Consider the following 19323-nt stretch of genomic DNA (forward strand, 5'->3'; position numbering starts at 1 on the left):
AACGCATTTGAATTATTATAATATTAATTATTAATTATATATTTTTGCTCATTTTTGAGAACCTCGACTGATTCCATAGCACCTTTTGCAGTTAATTAAATCCCCAATTTGGTGGAAATACCTCGTCATGAACGCAAGACTGATTCTTCCTGCCTCCAATCACAAAGCTGTTGCCATAATCCAATTAACTTTTGTTTTGGTTCCCACTCCCTTGGGCTTAAAATTGAAGGGTGACCTTGCTGCCCCCGTATCGACTCGGAAAACTACGTCCTCTTTGTAAGGTCCCACCTTTAAATTTATCACGGGTTCCTGGTGGGTCCCCGGGGGCAGGAACTCCTGACCCCCCTAGTTTTCATCAAGGCTCATAAACGGCACTGCCTTTACTTCCTTTGTCGGGTCAGGACACTCTCTCTTAAAGTGACCTGTCTTTCCACAGTAATAACATCCCACCTGTGGGGATTTCCACTTTGATCCTTGTTCCTGTCTCCCAGACCCTTTAACATCTCCTCCCCGATCCTTTCTCCTCCCTTTATTTTCAACATGCTGCCTGCCACCATTCCGGTTTCCTTCTCCTTTTAGTTTTGTCCTTTTCTTTATTACCTCATTCACCGTGGCTTATCATTATTTTTGCTTTCCGTTTCTGCTCCTCATGTTACGTTGCCAGATCAATTGCTGAGCCGATTGAACCAACTGAACAGCTTTAGGGCCACCTCATGGCCATTCCTCGTCACCCAATGTTTTGTTTAGACCTTGATTCTTTTAAAGAAATATTGCAATTTTTCTTGCTCCCTGTAATCTCAAATACAATTCATCAATTGATGCTTGCTTTTCTTGAAAGCCTGTTCCTAACTATACATTTTGGAATCTCACTTGTAAATATATATTTATCTATTATAAATTCATTTATTCAGTGCTTAATATTCAAAATGCAAAATGCACACAGTTCCCAACTCTGAAATCCACCACAATCACCCGGTTCCAGTCCCCTGATTCAAATCCAAAACTAGTCCTCCCAAGTAGTCCTGACCAGTCATTGCTCAATTACAATGCTATAGGTCGTGAAATAACCAGAGCTGCCTTAAAAGGATTTGTCTATTCAAGTTAAAACTTCAACTGTCCTCCATAAATCGCTTTTATGTAAGGATAAAAGAGATTAATTAGTAACTGATAGTAAGGCAGTCATGACCTGTAAAAAGAACATTTTATTTCATAATCTTGCAAAATCCTTAACCTTAAAAGAAATCATGTTACAATTTCCATCGTAGAAATCAGATTCAAAACAGTCCTGGATCTCAAGCTCCAGGGAACATTCAATCACCAACAAACAAATGTGCATTCAGACTGAATCACACAGGGATAAACTTTCTACTAACTGTACGGCTCTTTTCTCTCTCTCTCTCTCTCTCTCTCTCACACACACACACACACACACACACACACACACTCACACACACACAGTCTCACAGACACTTTGAGTTTCCCGCAATGACCCCTCTAGCTTTTGAATATTTTTCTGGACGTCTGACCATAAGTTAGTTCCGAAGTGCACCTCCAGTAGCCCTTCAGCTACTAGCCCTTCTGACACGAAGCATAATCTGATTCCTCCTGACTATAAGGCTGTTTTTCTTTGACATTTTATCATTTGTTTTTTATCCTTTCCTCGCGTCCGAGGATTGTACTTCCAATCTCTTAACATTTTTCCTAAAGGACTGTCCGTTGGGATGTGGTCCTCGGACGTCCCTCTCATGTCCCCTTCTACATCTAAATTGCTATTCTTATTTCCCATTTTAATACTCGGCCGTTTTCTTTATATAATTGCAATTAATCTCTCTGAAGTTCGGTGTTACCTTCTTCCACACCCACTTCAGGGTCCTAATCTCCGCGTGGGGGTTTCCCTTCTTAACAACCGGTTTAAGGCTGGGTGATCGAATCAGTTAGACACATTACTTGTAAGATTAATCTAGCCAATTAAAGACCTTTATTCTCTATTTTTTATGTTGCCAATTCCCCCGTACTTCTCGTACGGAACCGACCACAAAGGTAATACCTAAAGGTCAATTTTCATACCTTGGTCTGTGCACAAAAGTTACCTGGTCGAATGCGCGCCCCGTCCCGCGGCAATACCAGACAGCAAAATACGTTGTCCATCTAGGTCGCCTGAAATTTACCTTTACCTGTGTCTTATGTACACAAGAGTAATCCGACTGAAACACCACATCTTAGTGTCCTTCACACCGCGGTGAAACAGCAAGTACTGCTGCAAATCCCGGCCGCCCGCGAATGCGGGTCTTAAGTCCACAAGTGTTATCTGACCGACCCGCCAGGTCTTAGTGCGCCTCGCTTGTGGCAAAGACTGACAACAAAACAAAACCCGTTGCCTACCCCGGTCGCCCGGACAATACTTATTTAAGACCTTTTTCTTGCCCGGGTCTTGTGCACAAGAGTTACCCGACCGGACCCGCTGCGTCGCCTCTGCCCGTCCTGTCTCCAGGGTCTCCCAGTCCGGATCACCCTCGCCCAGAGCCGCCTCGGCAACGAGGGGAAGCTAGAGGTCGCCGAAATCAGCGAGGTGCACCTTCTCCGTTTCTCCAAGAACGCCGAGCGACCGGAGCTTGGGATCCAGGAACGAGCCCCCAAATCTTTGAGAAACAAGTTTAATAAAATTTAGAGGAGACCACTGAAACTGGAAACAAGACAATTTATTCTACGATCTTGCAAGAAAGGGCATCAAATGCAGAAGCAAATGAGCAAATTAGAACTCGGGTTAGTGTACAGTTATACCCTTTGAGCTGAGTGAGCTCATCTCTCCAGACTCCTAATGACCCAATCTCTCTCACTGTACCAGACCACTGCCCAGCTGCGCTCCACCCTTATTACTTCCCCCTTCCCCAGGTTGGCAACCTTCCTCTCTGTAAATGCTGACACATACATTTATTTTGTCAAGATCTGGTTTAACATTTTGTATCAGTTCTGCTGGTACATTCCATCCTCAGATATTTCATTAACTTGTATCGTTTTGTATCGCTCAAGTATTTCGGTTATCTCAGCTTTTTTGCTGAAAGCATAATTTTACAAAAATAATTTTTTGTTATAGTAATTACACACCAAAGTTAGTATTTAATTAACCACAATTAAACACTGAAAAGTCCCTAAATATCTGCAGGGTGAATAGTTCTCTTGCTGTACCCCTTTTCTTTATGCTTTTTCTATATCTGCAAAAACAACACTTTACCCCATTTCTAACAGTATTGAGCAATATGGCTAGGGGAATGGTTGAGGGTGAGTTACCCTTTGGAGGGTCGGTGTGGACTCGTTGGGCCGAGTGGCCTGCTTCTACACTGGGGATTCTCTGAAGGGAAGGAATTTCTGCAAACTGTGCAAGGCAGTGCAGGCGCACTGCGGGGTCCCGCTGCTGGCCGAGCCCCCACATCCCATCCCGCCCCTTTCTCTCGCCCAGTCTCCCATACCCTCCCCCACCCCCGACCCATCGATGGCGTCACAATGCGCGGAAGTGGCCCTGTCAGGTTCAGAGTGAAACTCCCTCCCTCTGGACAACTGTTCATCCTGGGGAGGCGAGAGAGGGGAGGGGTGGAAATCTGTTCACTTGTAGCAGCTGGAGTGAATCCAGGGAGGGAGCAGATTCTGCAAACTCAGGTATGTGTCTTAATTGGTGGAGAAAGTGAGGACTGCAGATGCTGGAGATCAGAGCTGAAAATGTGTTGCTGGAAAAGCGCAGCAGGTCAGGCAGCATCCAAGGAGCAGGAGAATCGACGTTTCGGGCACAAGACCTTCTTCAGGAATGAGGAAAGTGTGTCCAGCAGGCTAAGATAAAAGGTAGGGAGGAGGGACTTGGGGGAGGGGCGTTGGGAATGCGATAGGTGGAGGGAGGTCAAGGTGAGGGTGATAGGCCGGAGTGGGGTGGGGGCAGAGAGGTCAGGAAGAAGATTGCAGGTTAGGAAGGCGGTGCTGAGTTCGAGGGATTTGACTGAGGCAAGGTGGGGGGAGGGGAAATGAGGAAACTGGAGAAATCTGAGTTCATCCCTTGTGGTTGGAGGGTTCCCAGGTGGAAGATGAGGCGCTCTTCCTCCAACCGTCGTGTTGCCATGGTCTGGCGATGGAGGAGTCCAAGGACCTGCATGTCCTTGGTGGAGTGGGAGGGGGAGTTGAAGTGTTGGGCTACGGGGTGGTTGGGTTGGTTGGTGCGGGTGTCCCAGAGGTGTTCTCTGAAACGTTCCGCAAGTAGGCGGCCTGTCTCCGCAATATAGAGGAGGCCACATCGGCTGCAGCGGATGCAATAGATGATGTGTGTGGATCTATTGCCAAGTGATGGCAAATGTGGCTAGATTAATTTCGGATATCTGGTCAGCTCGGACAAGTTGGGCTAAAGGGTCTTCTTCCGTGCTGTATGAGTCTAATTGTCTTTGGTGAAAGCAGAAGTGTGGTTGTGAAGACTGGACTTTCAGAGCAGCTTTCAAAGATGTTCTGCCCTGACTGGGAGCAGAAGAGTTTGACTGAAGTGTGTCGGTGTTAATGCCTTGATGTCTCATTTTGCTTCCACCTTCCTGGGGACGTTAACCATTTTGTTCCACAAGTAGCTGCATTGCAGGTTACCCCATGAATTGGCACACTTACGTTTGCTTCTCAGAAACAGACCTGCTCACTGTCAACTGTATCCCAGTGTTGTGGGGTTATCCAAAATGCAGAGAGGTGTCAGTCTTGACGTTTCTGCTTTTCTGCCCCTTTAAGATCCTGAATCAGCACCTTCAGGGAATTAGAGTGGAGTGAGAACAGAGGGGGAGAGAAAGTGGGATGGTGCTTTCAATTTTGTGGAATAACAAAAGAAAAGAATATTTCGCAGAAAGTAGAATTCCTTGTTAAGAATTTCTACCCTGCACTGACAGTGATGCCTTTTGTAATCTCTTTTTACAGAGTATTTGAAGATCTGAAGACAGAAGTTTCAAAATCAACAGGTGAAAGCCTTATGCCCAAAACATTGACTCTCCTGCTCCTCGGATGCTGCCTGACCTGCTGTGCTTTTCCAGCGCCACATTTTCTGACTCTGACTCTCCAGCGTCTGCTGTCCTCACTTTGATGTCATTGTCTGACAGTCACTCAATCCATCGGGACCGCAACGGTTTTTGACTGTGATTTCTGTGAGAAGGAGCAAAGCTTTTTGGTTCCTGTTTGAGTACGTTTTCAGCATCAGTGGGACTGGATGAGAGACCCCACTGTTGCAGCGCACTGAGTGTGGAGCCTGAAACAGTTATACGGCCTGGGAAGGGGAATTCACGTTGGGGATAGGCTCTGCACACGTTTGTGTGTGGCTGAAGCTCCGGCCATGGAGAAACCAGAAGAATCCCGCTCCGTGGAGAAACCGTGGAAGTGTGGCAACTGCAAAAAAGGCTTCCGTTTCCCGTCTGCCCTGGAGACTCATCGGCGCAGTCACACTGGGGAGAGGCGATTCCCCTGCCCTGTCTGTGGGAAGGGCTTCAGCGATTCCACCAACCTCCACACCCACCAGCGGGTCCACATGGGGGAAAGGCCCTACAGCTGCCACGAGTGTGGGAAGGCCTTTTCCCAGGCCTCCAACCTCCAGACCCACCGGCGAGTCCACACAGGGGAGAGGCCCTACAGCTGCCATGAGTGTGGGAAGGCCTTTTCCCAGGCCTCCCACCTGCTGACCCACCGGCGAGTCCACACGGGGGAGAGGCCCTTCAGCTGCCCCGAGTGTGGGCAGGCCTTCAGCAATTCCTCCCACCTGCTGACCCACCAGCGAGTCCACACGGGGGAGAGGCCCTTCAGCTGCCCTGAGTGCGGGAAGGCCTTCACCAATTCTTCTAACCTGCTAAGCCACCAGCAGGTCCACACTGGGAAGAGGCTGTTCCCTTGCACAGAGTGTGGGAAGGCCTTCAGGTATTCTTCTCACTTGCTGACCCACTGGCGGGTCCACACGGGGGAGAGGCCCTTCAGCTGCCCCGAGTGTGGGAAGGCCTTCACCCGCTCCTCCTACCTGCGGAGCCACCAGCGAGTTCATGTACCATCGCAGGGCGATTGAAGGAATGACGGCCGAGTACCATTTATTGACTGGACTATCAACCCGGTTCCAGGGACTCCCGGGTTCGATTCCCACCGCAGCAGATGGGGGAATTGGAATTTAGTCAGAAATCTGGAGTTCAGAATCTAACGGTGAAACCATTGTCGGTGGAGTGGGGATGGAAGAAAACTCCCATCTGATTCACTCAGTTCTTTTTTAGGGAAAGAAACTATCGTTGTGGGAGAGGGTTCACTCAATCGTCCCAGCTGCATCCTTTACCCGGTCTGGCCTACACGTGACTCCAGACCCACAGCAGTCTGGTCGACTCTACACTGCCCATCCAACTTACTTGGAAACAGGATACGAGTTGAAAATGCTGAGTGAGGCAGTACTTTCTCCGGGTTAAGGCTGTACCAAGGATCCAATTACAAAGGGTCAACTGGGTAGTGACCGATAATGAAGAAAGTGAGGGGTTGGAGGGAGTGTGTGCACTTTGACTGTGAGCTGTTTTTAAAACATTGCGACTTTTTCTACACCTTTCTGCTGGGAGATTCTGAAGCTGTAACAACGTTGGGTCACAATAAAGATTACCTGTACTTCACGCCGAGCTCAGACTCTCATTGAGAGCTTTGAATTGCATTTTGTTCTAAAACTGCTCATTTCTTACAGGTGAAAGTGAGAACTGCTGATGCTGGAGATCAGAATCGAGCTTAGAGTGGTGCTGGCAACGCACAGCAGGTCAAGCAGCATCCAAGGAGCAGGAAAATCGACATTTTTTGGGCAATATTGATTTTCCTGCCCCTCAGATGCTGCCTGACCTCCTGTGCTGATTTCTGACAGCCTCCTGTACTATGTTTCCAATGTTGTGTATCGGTTGCAGCAGTGAATGAGTGGCCAGTATTGTTAGAAATTGTGAATTTTTCAGGAGTGCAGGTACTACATCATCCCATTGTCATTGTACAGTTTCCTGGCAGCACTGGGAGGTGTGGGCTGTGTCCATTGGAAACGATGTGGAGGTGCCAGTGTTGGACTGGGGTGGAGAAAGTTAAAAATCACACAACACCAGGTTATCTTCCTTCTGGTTTATTTGGAAGCACTGGCTTTTGGAGCGCTGCTCCTTCATCAGGTAGCTGTGGAGCAGAATCATAAGACACAGAATTTACAGCAAAAGCTGACGGTGTCATGCAACTGATAAGATACTGAACAAATCTAGATTGCGGATTAGTCTTTCATCTTTTACCATGGGTTGCAGGTTTCAGTTCAGTAAACCCCAGAACTAGTTTTAATTCACCTTCTTGAGATGGTTTAAGGTTTTATAAAAATAGGTGGCATCTCAGCTCCGATACTGCATAAAAGTTGTGAGGTTCGAGTCTGTATCCCAATCTTGAATCAGATTGGTTCGATTAACCAAAGTAGGAATTTATAAAATATTACATGCAGTTTGTGTGCTTTTTGAGCAAAATTGAATATATCTGCAAATATAATTCTGCAAATGGAAATTCACCTGAGACTTGTGTGACTGTGTGTGCATGAGAGTGTGTGCATATATGCAAATGAAGTGTGTGTGAGTTGGAGTATCAGCCTGTGAGATGGGGTGAGTGTTAGGGTGTGTGTGTGTCTGAGAGAGCGACAGGTAAAGGCAAGGGGTTGCATTTTGCTAAAAAGAGGAAGGGCAGGACTTGTACAGATAATGGTAGGGCCCTGCAATGTGTTCTAGAACAGATTCATGGGGGGGGGGGGGGCGCGTGGAGGGGTTCAGGTACATAAAGTTAAAAATCTCTCAACACCAGGTCATTGTCCAACTGGTTTATTTGGAAACACAAGCTTTTGGAGCGCTGCTCCTTCATGGGGTGTTTGTGGAACAGGATCATAAGACACAACCACCTGATGAAGGAGCAGTACTCCAAAAGCTAATGCTTGCAAATGAGCCTGTTGGAGTATCAGCTGGTGTGGTGTGAATTTTAACTTCATCCACCCCAGTCCAACACCGACATCTCCAAGTCGGGGACATAGTTCTTTGGAAGTTGCATCATTGGTAGACAGGGTGGTGAAAGAGGCGTTTAGCACACTCTCCTTCATTGTTCACACCGTTCAGTGCAGGAGTTGGGACATCACGTTGAGGTTGGACAGGATATTGGTGAGACCATGTGTAGAGTACTGAGTACACTTCTGGTCGCCCTATCGACAACCACAAGTTGTCGGGTAACCTTATTTCGATTTATAAAGTCATGGGGCGTGGAGGAAAGGTAAATATTACAGGGGGGGAAAAATGATGCATCTCCCCTTTTTAACTTCTCTTGACATTCAGACACTTCAATCCTGTCAGTAACAGCCTCATCGCCAGAGAGCAGACTGCGCATGCTCCTCACTGCACGCAAGGCACATGCCTCGCGACTTTCTTTTAGTGGACCAATCAGAAGCACTGGAGGACCGGAAGGTGACTGGTCCTCCTGCCAATCAGAGCCTTCCTATTGTCTGAATGCAGAAGCTGCTGCTCCGTGTCTCTGAATGAAGATTGAGTTTGTTCCAGACTGCAACCTCCTTACTCTGTCAACCATCTGTGAGTAGGGCACTCTCTTCCCAACTCCTTTTCCTTTTTTTCCCCCCCCATTCTTGGATTCAATCTTTGACTTCCATTTCCTTTCGGTTGCTGCAAGTGAATGCACGGCGTGGACCGATTCGGGAAAAGGTTTTCATAAACAGAGAGTGGTTCATGTATGGGATGAATGTCCAGAGGTCGTGGTGGATGCACTACCCCCAACTACCCCCTCTCCTCTGAAGAGCAACCCTCCCCAGACCCACTCCCCAACATTTACCCATTCACCTGACCCTACAGGCAATTTAGCATGGCCAATTCACCTAACCTGCACATCTTTGGACTGTGGGAGAAAACCAGAGCACACGGAGGAAACCCACACAGACAGTTGCCCGAGGCAGGAATTGAATTTGGGTCTCTGGCGCTGTGACGCAGCAGTGCTACTCACTGTGCCACCTAGGACAGATGAGGACGAACTGCTTTTCCTAGAGAACAGTCAATCTATGGAATTCTCTGCCCAAGGAAGCAGTAGAGGCATCTTCATTAAGTATATTCAAGACACAATTGGATGGGTTTTCATGGTCAGGGAGTTAAGGGTAGTTGGGATAATGCAGGGAGAAAGAGCTGAGCCAATGGATATATCAGCCACAATCAGCTCGGATTTCAGTTTCCCACAGAATAAGATATTGGTCTGTTCTCTGCTCTGCTGGATTTCTGCTGAAGCCTTGACCTCCCCACCCCCCACACCTTCTGGAACAATAAAACATTCAGTCAATCAAGACCCAAGCCACAGTCTCCCAGCCTGTCAACCATCCAGACACAGAGTGTAGTCCTAGCTGGGAATCAAACAAGAAAAACAGAACAAAATTAGAAATAAATAAATGCTCGTGCTTAATGTCTGTTCATGAGGAAGTAAACCAGAACTAGGGCTCTCCCACGATTCTTATAGTGCCCCTCTTGAGGCACTCTCTCACCCTAACATCTAACTATTCATACCCAGCTATGATTTACAACAATATTTACACCAGCAGAATTAAAGCATCTGTTATCAAGTAGACATCGGGATATACAGCACAAAATAGACTTTTCTCTGTCTCATTCACACACATATACACATATACATCCATGGGGGTGAATTTGTATTTGCAGAGACATTCGATTTTTCTCAAAAATGCCCAATATGCAGGCTGATCCATGTAATATTTTGTAAATTCCACTTTGGAAATAGAACCAGTCTGACTCAAGATTGTGTTACAGGCCGACTCTGACCTCACACCTTTAATGCATTGTCAGAGCTGAGCTGTCACCTTTTCGTATAAAACCTTGAGTTATCTCAAGAAGATGTCTTTCAGGAAATTCTGGGATTTACAAATGAATGATACGAGCTGCCCATATTCCTCTAAACCCTACCCATTCACGTACCCATCCAGCTGCTCTTTAAAAGTTGTATTTGTGCCAGCCTCCACCACTTCCTCTCGCAGCTCATTGCATATACGCACCACCCTCTGTGTGAAAAATACAAATCTATGCCTTCCTCATCCCCCGTTTTACCTGTACTGATACCTTTGGGGATCTCTGAACTTGGACAGTAAGGTCCCTTTGTTCCTGAGCACTCTGTAGGGATCTACTATTTATTGCTTACTTCCTTCCCTATTAAGATGAGATGTTGTCCCTCCAATTTGCGGTTTGATTCGTTGTGGCAATAGAGGAGGCCACAGATGGTCATGTCAGAAAGGGGGTGGGAAGGGGAATTGAAATGGGTGGTGACTGGGAACTCTGGTCGGCTCTGTGGACGTGGATATGATGTTCAGTGAACCATTTCCCAGGTTTGTGCTCACTCTCCCCGATATAGAGAAGACCACACCTGGCAAACACATGGCAAATGCAGTACCACAATATGAAGTTATAGCCTTTATTTTGGGAAAAAAAGTAGAAAGGAAGTGCATTGTTTAAATGGAGATGTAATTGGATGTCGAGAAAGTGAGAACTGCAGATGCTGGAGATCAGGGTCAAAAAGTGTGGGACTGGAAGAGCACGGTAGGTTAGGCAGCATCGGGGGAGCAGGACAGTTGACTTTTTGGGCACGAGCCCTTCACCAGGAATGATGTGTGGATGGACAAAGGAGCCTCAGCGTCCTCCTACACCAGTCACTGCCAGTTGTCAGACAGGTGCAGCAAACAATCAGCAAGGCAAGTGTATATTAGCAAGAGGAATTGAGTTCAGAAGTGGGGATGTCTTCCTGCAGTTAGGGGGTCATTGAATATATTCAAGGCTGAGTTCATCTGATTTTTGAAGAACAAAGAAGTGGATGTTTGTGGGGGAAGGCAAGAGCATGGTTTCAAGACCAGTACAGAACAGTTCCAGAGTCAAACAGCACAGAAACAGACCCTTAAGTCCAACTAGTCAGAGAGATATACAGCATGGAAAGAGACCCTTCGGTCCAACCCATCCATGCCGACCAGATATCCCATCCCAATCTAGTCCCATCTGCCAGCATCTGGCCCATATCCCTCCAAACCCTTCCCATTCATATACCCGTCCAGATGGCTTTTAAATCTTGCAATTGTACCAGCCTCCACCACTTCCTCCTGCAGCTCATTCCATACATGTCCTACCCTCTGTGTGAAAAGGTTGCCCCTCAGATCTCTTTTGTTTCTTTCTCACCCTAAACCTATGCCCTCTTGTTCTGAGATGTCAGTCTTGACGTTTTTGCTTTTTCTGCCCTTGTAAGATCCTGAATCAGCACTTCCAGGAGAATTAGTTAGAGCAGAGTGAGAACAGAGTGGGGGGGGGTGGGGGGTGGGGGAGAAAGAGAGTGGGATGGTGCTTTCAATTTTGTGGAATAACAAAAGAAAAGAAAATTCTACAAAGTAGAATTGCTTGTTTAGAGTTTCTACCCTGGGACTGACAGTGGTGACTTTTGTAATCTATTTTTACAGCGTATTTGAAGATCTGATGGCGGAAGTTTCTCAATCAACAGATGAGAAACATTGACCCTCCTGCTCCTCAGATGCTGTCTGACATCCCATGCTTTTCCAGTGCCACATTTTTCGACTGACTCTCCAGCATTTGCGGTCCTCACTTCAACATCGATGTCTGACAGTCACTCAGTCCACCAGGACCGCAACGATTTTCAACTGTGATTTCTGTGAGAGGGATCAAAGCTTTTTGGTTCCTGACTGAGTATGTTTTCACCGTCAGTCTGACCCACTGAGTGTGGAGCCTGAAACAGTTGGACGGCCTGGGAAGAGGAATTCACGGCAGGGAGGGGCTGGAAAAGGGTTTATGTGCAGCTGAAGCTTCGGCCATGGAGAAACCTGAGGAATCCCGCCCCATGGAGAAACGGTGGAAGTGTGGCGACTGTGGGAAAGGCTTTCATTTCCCGTCTACCCTGGAGACCCATCGGCGCAGTCACACCGGGGAGAGGCCATTCCCCTGCACCGACTGCGGGAAGGCCTTCAGACATTCCTCCCACCTGCTGGCCCACCAGCTTGACCACACGGGGGAGAGGCCCTTCAGCTGTCCCGATTGTGGGAAGGCCTTCATGTTTTTCTCTGCCCTGTTGGCCCACCGGCGAATCCACACGGGGGAGAGGCCGTTCAGCTGCTCTGAGTGTGGGAAGGGCTTCAACTATTCCTCCGACCTGCTGAGGCACCAACGGGTTCACTCAGGGGAGAGGCCCTTCAGCTGCCCCGAGTGCGGGAAGGCCTTCAGCAATTACTCCAACCTCCAGACCCACCAGCGAGTGCACACGGGGGAGAGGCCCTTCAGCTGCCCCGAGTGTGGGAAGGCCTTTACCCAGGTCTCCTCCCTGCTGAGACACCAGCGGATCCACACCGGGGAGAGACCGTTCACCTGCTCTCAGTGCGGGAAGGGCTTCACCTGCTCCTTCCATCTGCAGAAGCACCAGCGAGTTCACGTGCCATCGCAGGGGGATTGAAGGAGTGACGGCCGAGTGCCATTATCGATTGGACTATCAACCCGGTTCCGGGGAGTCCCAGGTTTGAATCCTGCCAAGACAGATGGCAGAATCGGTATTCGGTCAGAAATGTGGAGTTCGGAATCTAACAATGAGACCGTTTCAAGGAGGGGGGTGGTGCGGGGGAGAAAGCCCCCATCTGATTCCCTCTCTCCCTTGTTAGGGAAGGGAACCACCATTGGGGGAAAGGATTCACTCAGTCGTTCCAGCTGCATCCTTTACCCGGTCTGGCCTACACCTGACTCCAGACCCACAGCAGTCTGGTTGACTCTACACTGCCCCTTCCTGGCAAATGAGCGGGGAGAAACTTACTTGGAGACAGGGTATGGGTTAAAATTGCTGAGTGAGGCAATACTTCCTCCGGATTACGGCTGTACCAAGGATCCAATTACAAAGGGACAACTTGGTGCTGACCAATAGTAAAGACAGTGGGGTGTGTGTGGGCTTTGATCTTGAACTGTTTAAAAAGCTGCTACTTTGTCTATGCCTTTTTGCTGGGGGAATCTGAAGCTGTAACAAAGTCGGGTCACAATCAAGGTTACCTGAACTTACCGCCGGGCTCAGACTCTCATTGAAAGCTTTGAGCTCCGAGAGGTTTTTGTTTTAAAGCTGCTCCTGTCTTTCAGCCTCCTGCAGAGTTTCCAATGTCGTGTATCAGATGGAGCAGTGAATGAGTAGCTTGTATCATTAGAAATTGTACATCTTTCAGGTACTGCGTTGTTTCATCAGCATTGTCAAGTTTCCTGGCAGCACCAGGAGGTGGGGGCTGTGTTCAGTCGAAATGATATGGAGGGGTTGGTATTAGACTGGGGTGATAAAGTTTAAAAAAATCACAATACCAGGTTATTGTTCAACAGGTTTATTTGGAAGCACTAGCTTTCTGAGTGCTGCTCCTTTATCGGGTAGCTGTGGAGCAGACACAGAACGTATATCAAAAGATCATGCAACTGATAGAATATATTGAACAAGGCTAGATTGCTGTTAAGCCTTTCATCTCTTAGAATGGGTGCAGGTTTTGGTTCATTAATGTGTAACTGCCAGCACATCTTTTAAGTCACATTCTTGAGATGACTTAAGGTTTTATAAAAAAGATAACATCTCAGCTCAGACCATGCATTAAAGGTGTGAGATTTGATTCTGTCAGTATTCCAATCTTGAATCAGACTGGTTCTATTTGCAAAGGAGGAATTCATAAAATATTACATGGATTGACTGCCTGGACATTGTGTGCTTTTTGACCAAAATTGATTGTATCTGCAAATATAATTCTGCCAATACAAATTCACCCCAAAGAATTGTGTGCGCGTGCATGTGAGTTTGTGCGTGAGAGTGTGTACATGCTTGGTAAAGTGTGAGTGTGATGGTGTATAAGCCTGTGAGAGTATTGAGGGGAGGAGGAACGTGTGTGTGTGTGTGTGTGTGTGTGTGTGTGTGTGTGTGTCGGAGCATATGTGTGAGAGGTATTAATACAAGCAAGGGGTTGCATTTTGCTAAAACAAGGAAGGGCAGCACTTGTCCAGATAATGATAGGGCCCTGGGTCATGTTATAGAACAGACAGACATGGGGGGCGGGGGGGGGTGGTGTTCAGGTACATGGTTCTTTGGAAGTTGCATCACAGGTAGCCAGGGCAGTTAAGAAGGCATTTAGCAGCATAGCATTCATTGTTCACCCCATTGAGTATCGGGGATGGGACATCATGTTGAGGTTGTACAGGATGTTGGTGAGGCCACTTGCAGAGGACTGAGTACAGTTCTGGTGGCCCAGTATTCTTCCAATTACAATCAGAGAGGGTTCGGTAAAGATTTACCAGGATGTTGGAAGGACTGGAGGGTTTGAGTTATAAGGAGAGGCTGGGACTTTATTCACTGGAGCACAGGAAGTTGGGGGTGACCTCATTGAGATTGATAAAATCATGAAGAGTGGAGGGAAGGTGAATAGCAAATGGCTCTTGCTTAGTGTAGGGGAAATCAAAACTAGGGGGCTTTTTTTAATGTGAGGAGAGAGATTTAAAAGGAACCGGAGGGGCAACATTTTGAAAGAGGGTGATTTGCATGTGGAATGAACTTGCTGAGGATGTGGTAGATGCAGGTACAGTGACAACATTGAAACAGCATTCGGATGGATACATGAGTAGAAAGGTTTAGAGGGATATGGGCCAAATGCAGGCAAGTGGGACTGGTTTAGATTGGGAATCCTGGTCAACATGGACAAATTGGACCGAAGTGTCTGTTTCTGTGCTGTATACCTCTATTGAAACCAGTAGATTTCTGAAAGGGACTTGACAGGATAGATGCAGATAAAATGCTCCTTTGTGGGGAGGGTCATCGAATTCCGACAAGGTGGAAGCGGGCCATTCAGCCCATCTATTTCACTCTGGCCCTCTGAACAGTATCCCACCCATAACCCAACCCCTGACTCTGTATTTCCCATGGCCAAGCCACCTTAACCTGTACATCCCTGGTCACTATGGGTAATTTAGCACGGCCAATTCTCCCTAACCTAGAACGGAATCTATAACTTATCTTCTCAAGAATGTAATTTAAATGCAGAGCTTTTCTAAGACTCAACATTGGGACACAGACAGAATTCACACCTATTGTCTCTACTTATAAATAGGGCAATGTCTCTTTGAAATGTAGATTCATTTAGATATAACTGCGTCACTTTACATATGAAGATATCCCTTTGATTGTGCTCACATCCCTTTGAAATATAATCTTGTCGATTTAAACCTCTTTATTTGCAGAAATACCCGTTAAAATGTCCATGTCCCTTTAAAATGCAGATTTCCCCCTTTAGATATGATGCCGTTCCGTTCGATGTCGGAATATCTGTTTAAATTGAGCCGTGAGCTTTCCCAATGTAGACAGGGCTCCTCGAAACGTGGCAGTGTCCCCCCACCCCGCAGCTGCAGAGTGAGACAGGAGAGTTTGTTTTTGTGAATGAACAGTTGTAGCGCGAGGTGGCTGTGACTTGGTGTCGGTGAGGATCCCCCGGCCCCGCCCATCCCCGCCCCCGGCCCCGCCCATCCCCGCCCCCGGCCCCGCCCATCCCCGCCCCCGGCCCCGCCCATCCCCACCCTCGGCCTCGGCCCCGCCCATTCCATACCTGCACCACCCTCCACATGGAAACGTTGCCCCTTCAGGAACCTTTTATATCTTTGTGGCCTCACCCTAAACCTATTCCCTCTAGTTGTGAGTCTCACCCCAACATTAAGGAAAAGGCTTAAAAACATTGCTTTTGTATTTTTCTGGCTGCTCAATCAAATATCGAGCCACATTGGGGGGGATATTATGGCTCTGCCCTTTTTGTTCTCCGATAGGTATTTGGAAACTTAAAATCTGTCAATACCATCAGCATTGCTACAGAGCACGTTGTGTACACTCCTCAGTGTCAACAAGCAGGGCACGTGTTTGCCAATGTCACCAAAACATTGGGCATGTTCCTCACTGTCGGCAGAAAAGTTGCGAAACCTACTTTTGATGGACGAATAAGGAGCACTGGAGGACCAGGGGGAGACTTGTCCTTCTGCCATTCGGAGCTCCCCTATTGGTGAATGTGGAAGTTCGAGCATGAGCTTCTTAAGGTCCTGCTCCTCCTCTCTCTGAATGAAGATTGAGCTTCACCTCAGACTGCAACTTCTTTCCTCCGTCCAACATGTGAGTACAGCACTCTCTTTTCTCACCCCCTTTTCCATTTACGTTTCATTCTGGGGTTCAAGTGTTGACTTGGAGCAACTGAAAGGAATGGGAGTGAATCCAGCGAGGGGACAGACTCTGGAAAAGTTAGTCCAGGCCTGTGTCTCAATTGGCAAAATAGACAGACAGGAGACTGGAAGAGCAAGCCAGGCAGTATCAGGAGGTGGAGAAGTCGAGGTATCTGGTGTAACCCTTGTTCAGGACTGGGGGTGGGTATAGGGAGAACTGTGGAACAAGGGTGTGCTGGGGGCAAGGTATTGAAGTGGGGATAGGTGGAGACAGGTAGAGGGTACAATAGACAATAGGTGCAGAAGTAGGCTGTTCTGCCCTTCGAGCCAGCACCACCATTCATTGTGATAATGGCTGATCATCCTCAATCAGTATCCTGTTGCTGCTTTATCCCCATAACCTGGTACGACCTGGTTGGTGAATGGGAGGAAGGAACCTAGTTGGCAGGGAAGAGTGGAAGGGAATGGGATGGGGGATTATTTGAAATTGGAGAACTCGGTGTTGAGTCCTCCGGGCTGTTGACTGCTCAGACAGAAGATGAGGTTTTTTTCCTCCAATTTGTGGTTTGGTTTGTTGTGGTAATGGAGGAAGCCAAAGATGGTCATGTCAGAAGGGGAGTGGGAAGGGGCATTAAAATGGGTGGAGACTGGGAAGTCCGCTCAGCCTCTGCGGACCCGGCTGTGATGCTCAGCAATCCGTTTCTCAAGTTTACGCTTGGTCTCCCCGATGTAGAGAAGACCACAATTGACAAAGCACAGTAGGTCAAGCAGCATCTGAGCAGTAGGACAGTCGAAGTTTGGGGCACGAGCCCTTCATCAGGAATGATGCGTGGATGTTCAGAGGGGCATCAGTGTCCTTCTGTGCCAGTTGTCAGACAGGTGCAGCAGGCAATGAGCAAGGCAAGTGGTGTATTAGCAAGAGGAATTGAGTTCAGAAGTGGGGATGTCTTCTTGCAGTTAGGGGGTCATTGAATACATTCAAGGCTGAGTTCATCTGATTTTTATGTGAATGTTTATGGGGAAGGCAAGAAAATGGTTTAAAGACCAGTATAGAACCAAGTTACAGAGCCATACCGCACAGAAACAGATCCTTCAGTCCAACTAGTCCATGCTGACTATGTTCTCAAACTAAACCAGTCCCACCTGCCAGTGTTTTGGCCCAAATCCCTCCAATCCTTTCCTATTCATGAACTTATCCAAATGTCTTTTAAACGTCGTTACTGTATCTGCATCCACCACTTCCTCTAGACATTTAGTCCACACGTGAACCACTCTGTATAAAAACAATTGTGCCCTTCAAGTCTTTTTAAAATCTCTTTCTCCTGTCACCGTCAAAATTTGCTCCCTAATCTTGAAACCCCAACCCTAGGGGAAGGACACCCGTCGTTCACCTCATCTCTCTCCTCATGATTTTATAAACCTTGATAAGGTCACATCTCCTCCTCCTCTGCTCCAGTGAAAGTCCCAGCCCATCCACCGAGATGCAGGTAGATCCATATCCAGTCATGATCGGTTCAATGCTGGTCCCAATTCTCTCTCTCGGTGTCCAGGACAGCAAGAGACCACAAGACACAGGAGCAGAAATTAGGCCACCAGGTCTGCTCATTCCATTCAATCATGGCTGATATGTTTCTCAGTTACATTCTTCCGCTATAAGCAAAGTGAAAATGGAGGGAGTGAGTGTGGGATGGAGATTTTCGGTTTCCAGGGAATAAGAGAGGAAAGAGTTCACTATAAATTAGAATTTATGGGATCGGCTGATGAGCCGAGGAGTGTCAGTTGGAGTTTAATTTAGAGAAATCAGAGGTTTGTATTTAGGTCAAGCAATCCAGGCAGGACTGACACAGTTAAGGGGAGTGTTGCAGAATAAAGAGACCTTGGAGTGCTAGAGTCTCAGGTGGATAGAGTAGTGAAGGCAGCGTTTGGTTTGCCTTCCTTCATTGCTAATAGCATTGAGTATAGAAGTTGTGAGAGCATGTTATACACACTTCCCACTCGAACGTGTTATCTAACTGCTTAACTGTTTTTAGTGAATATAATCCACACCTCCCGCTGCTGCCATAACATGGTTTGTTTGGAAGCCCTAGCTTTCGGAGTGATTAGATTTATTTTAGATTTTATTACTTACAGTGTGGAAACAGGTCCTTCAACCCAAACCGACCCTTCGAAGAGCTACCCACCCAGAGCCATTCCCCAACATTTACCCCTTCTACTAACACTACAGGCAAATTAGCGTGGACACTTCACCTAACCTGCACATCTTTGGACTGTGGGAGGAAACCCACGCAGACACGGGGAGAATGTGCAAACTCCACACTGACAGTTGCCCGAGGTGGGAATTGAACCCGGATCTCTGGCGCTATGAAGTGCAGCTGCTGCTTCAGGTGGTTGTGGACAATAAGGTCATGATTAGACTATTTATAGCCAACGGAGTCCAGTGTCCTGGAGATGTGATACATTAAACAATTTAGATTAAATCTTCCATCTTTTAGAATGGAGTTCTGTTCTTTGGTATGTTAATCCCAGAACCTGTTTTCAGTAACTTTCTCAAGAACGTAATTTAAATGCATAGCTTTTCTATCAAAAATGTCAGGCTGACTCGACATTGGGACCAAGACAGAATTCGACCCTATTGGTGGGTAGGCTGGGACTTTTTTCACTGGAGCACAGGAGGTTGAAAGGTGAAGGTATCGAGTGCCTCATTAGCAAGTTTGCAGATGACATTCAGATTGATGGAAAATCGGATAGTGAAGGGGACTGTCAGACGCTTCAGCAGAATATAGACCGGAGAGTTGGGAAGAGAAATGACAGATGGAGTTCAACCCAGACAAATGTGAGGTGATGCATTTTGGAAGATGCAATTCAAGAGCGAGCTATACAGTAAATGGAAAGGTCCTGGGGGAAATTGATGTACAGAGAGAGCTGGGTGTTCAGGTCTATTGTTCTCTGAAGGTGGCAAATGCATGTCAGTAGAGTGGTCAAGGAAGCATACAACACACGTTCCATCATCGGACGGATTGAGGAAAAGAGCTGGCAGGTCATGTTAAAGTTATATAAGATTTTGGTT

General features: G+C 47.3%; 1 pseudogene; it reads left to right on the top strand.

Annotated features, from left to right (window-relative positions):
• The first annotated feature begins 4940 nt into the window (after positions 1–4940).
• The window catches only part of LOC140460741 (uncharacterized), a 59434-nt pseudogene continuing 45051 nt past the window's right edge, over positions 4941–19323 (top strand).

This window comes from Chiloscyllium punctatum, chromosome 36, assembly GCF_047496795.1.
Source record: "Chiloscyllium punctatum isolate Juve2018m chromosome 36, sChiPun1.3, whole genome shotgun sequence".
Lineage (NCBI taxonomy): Eukaryota > Metazoa > Chordata > Chondrichthyes > Orectolobiformes > Hemiscylliidae > Chiloscyllium > Chiloscyllium punctatum.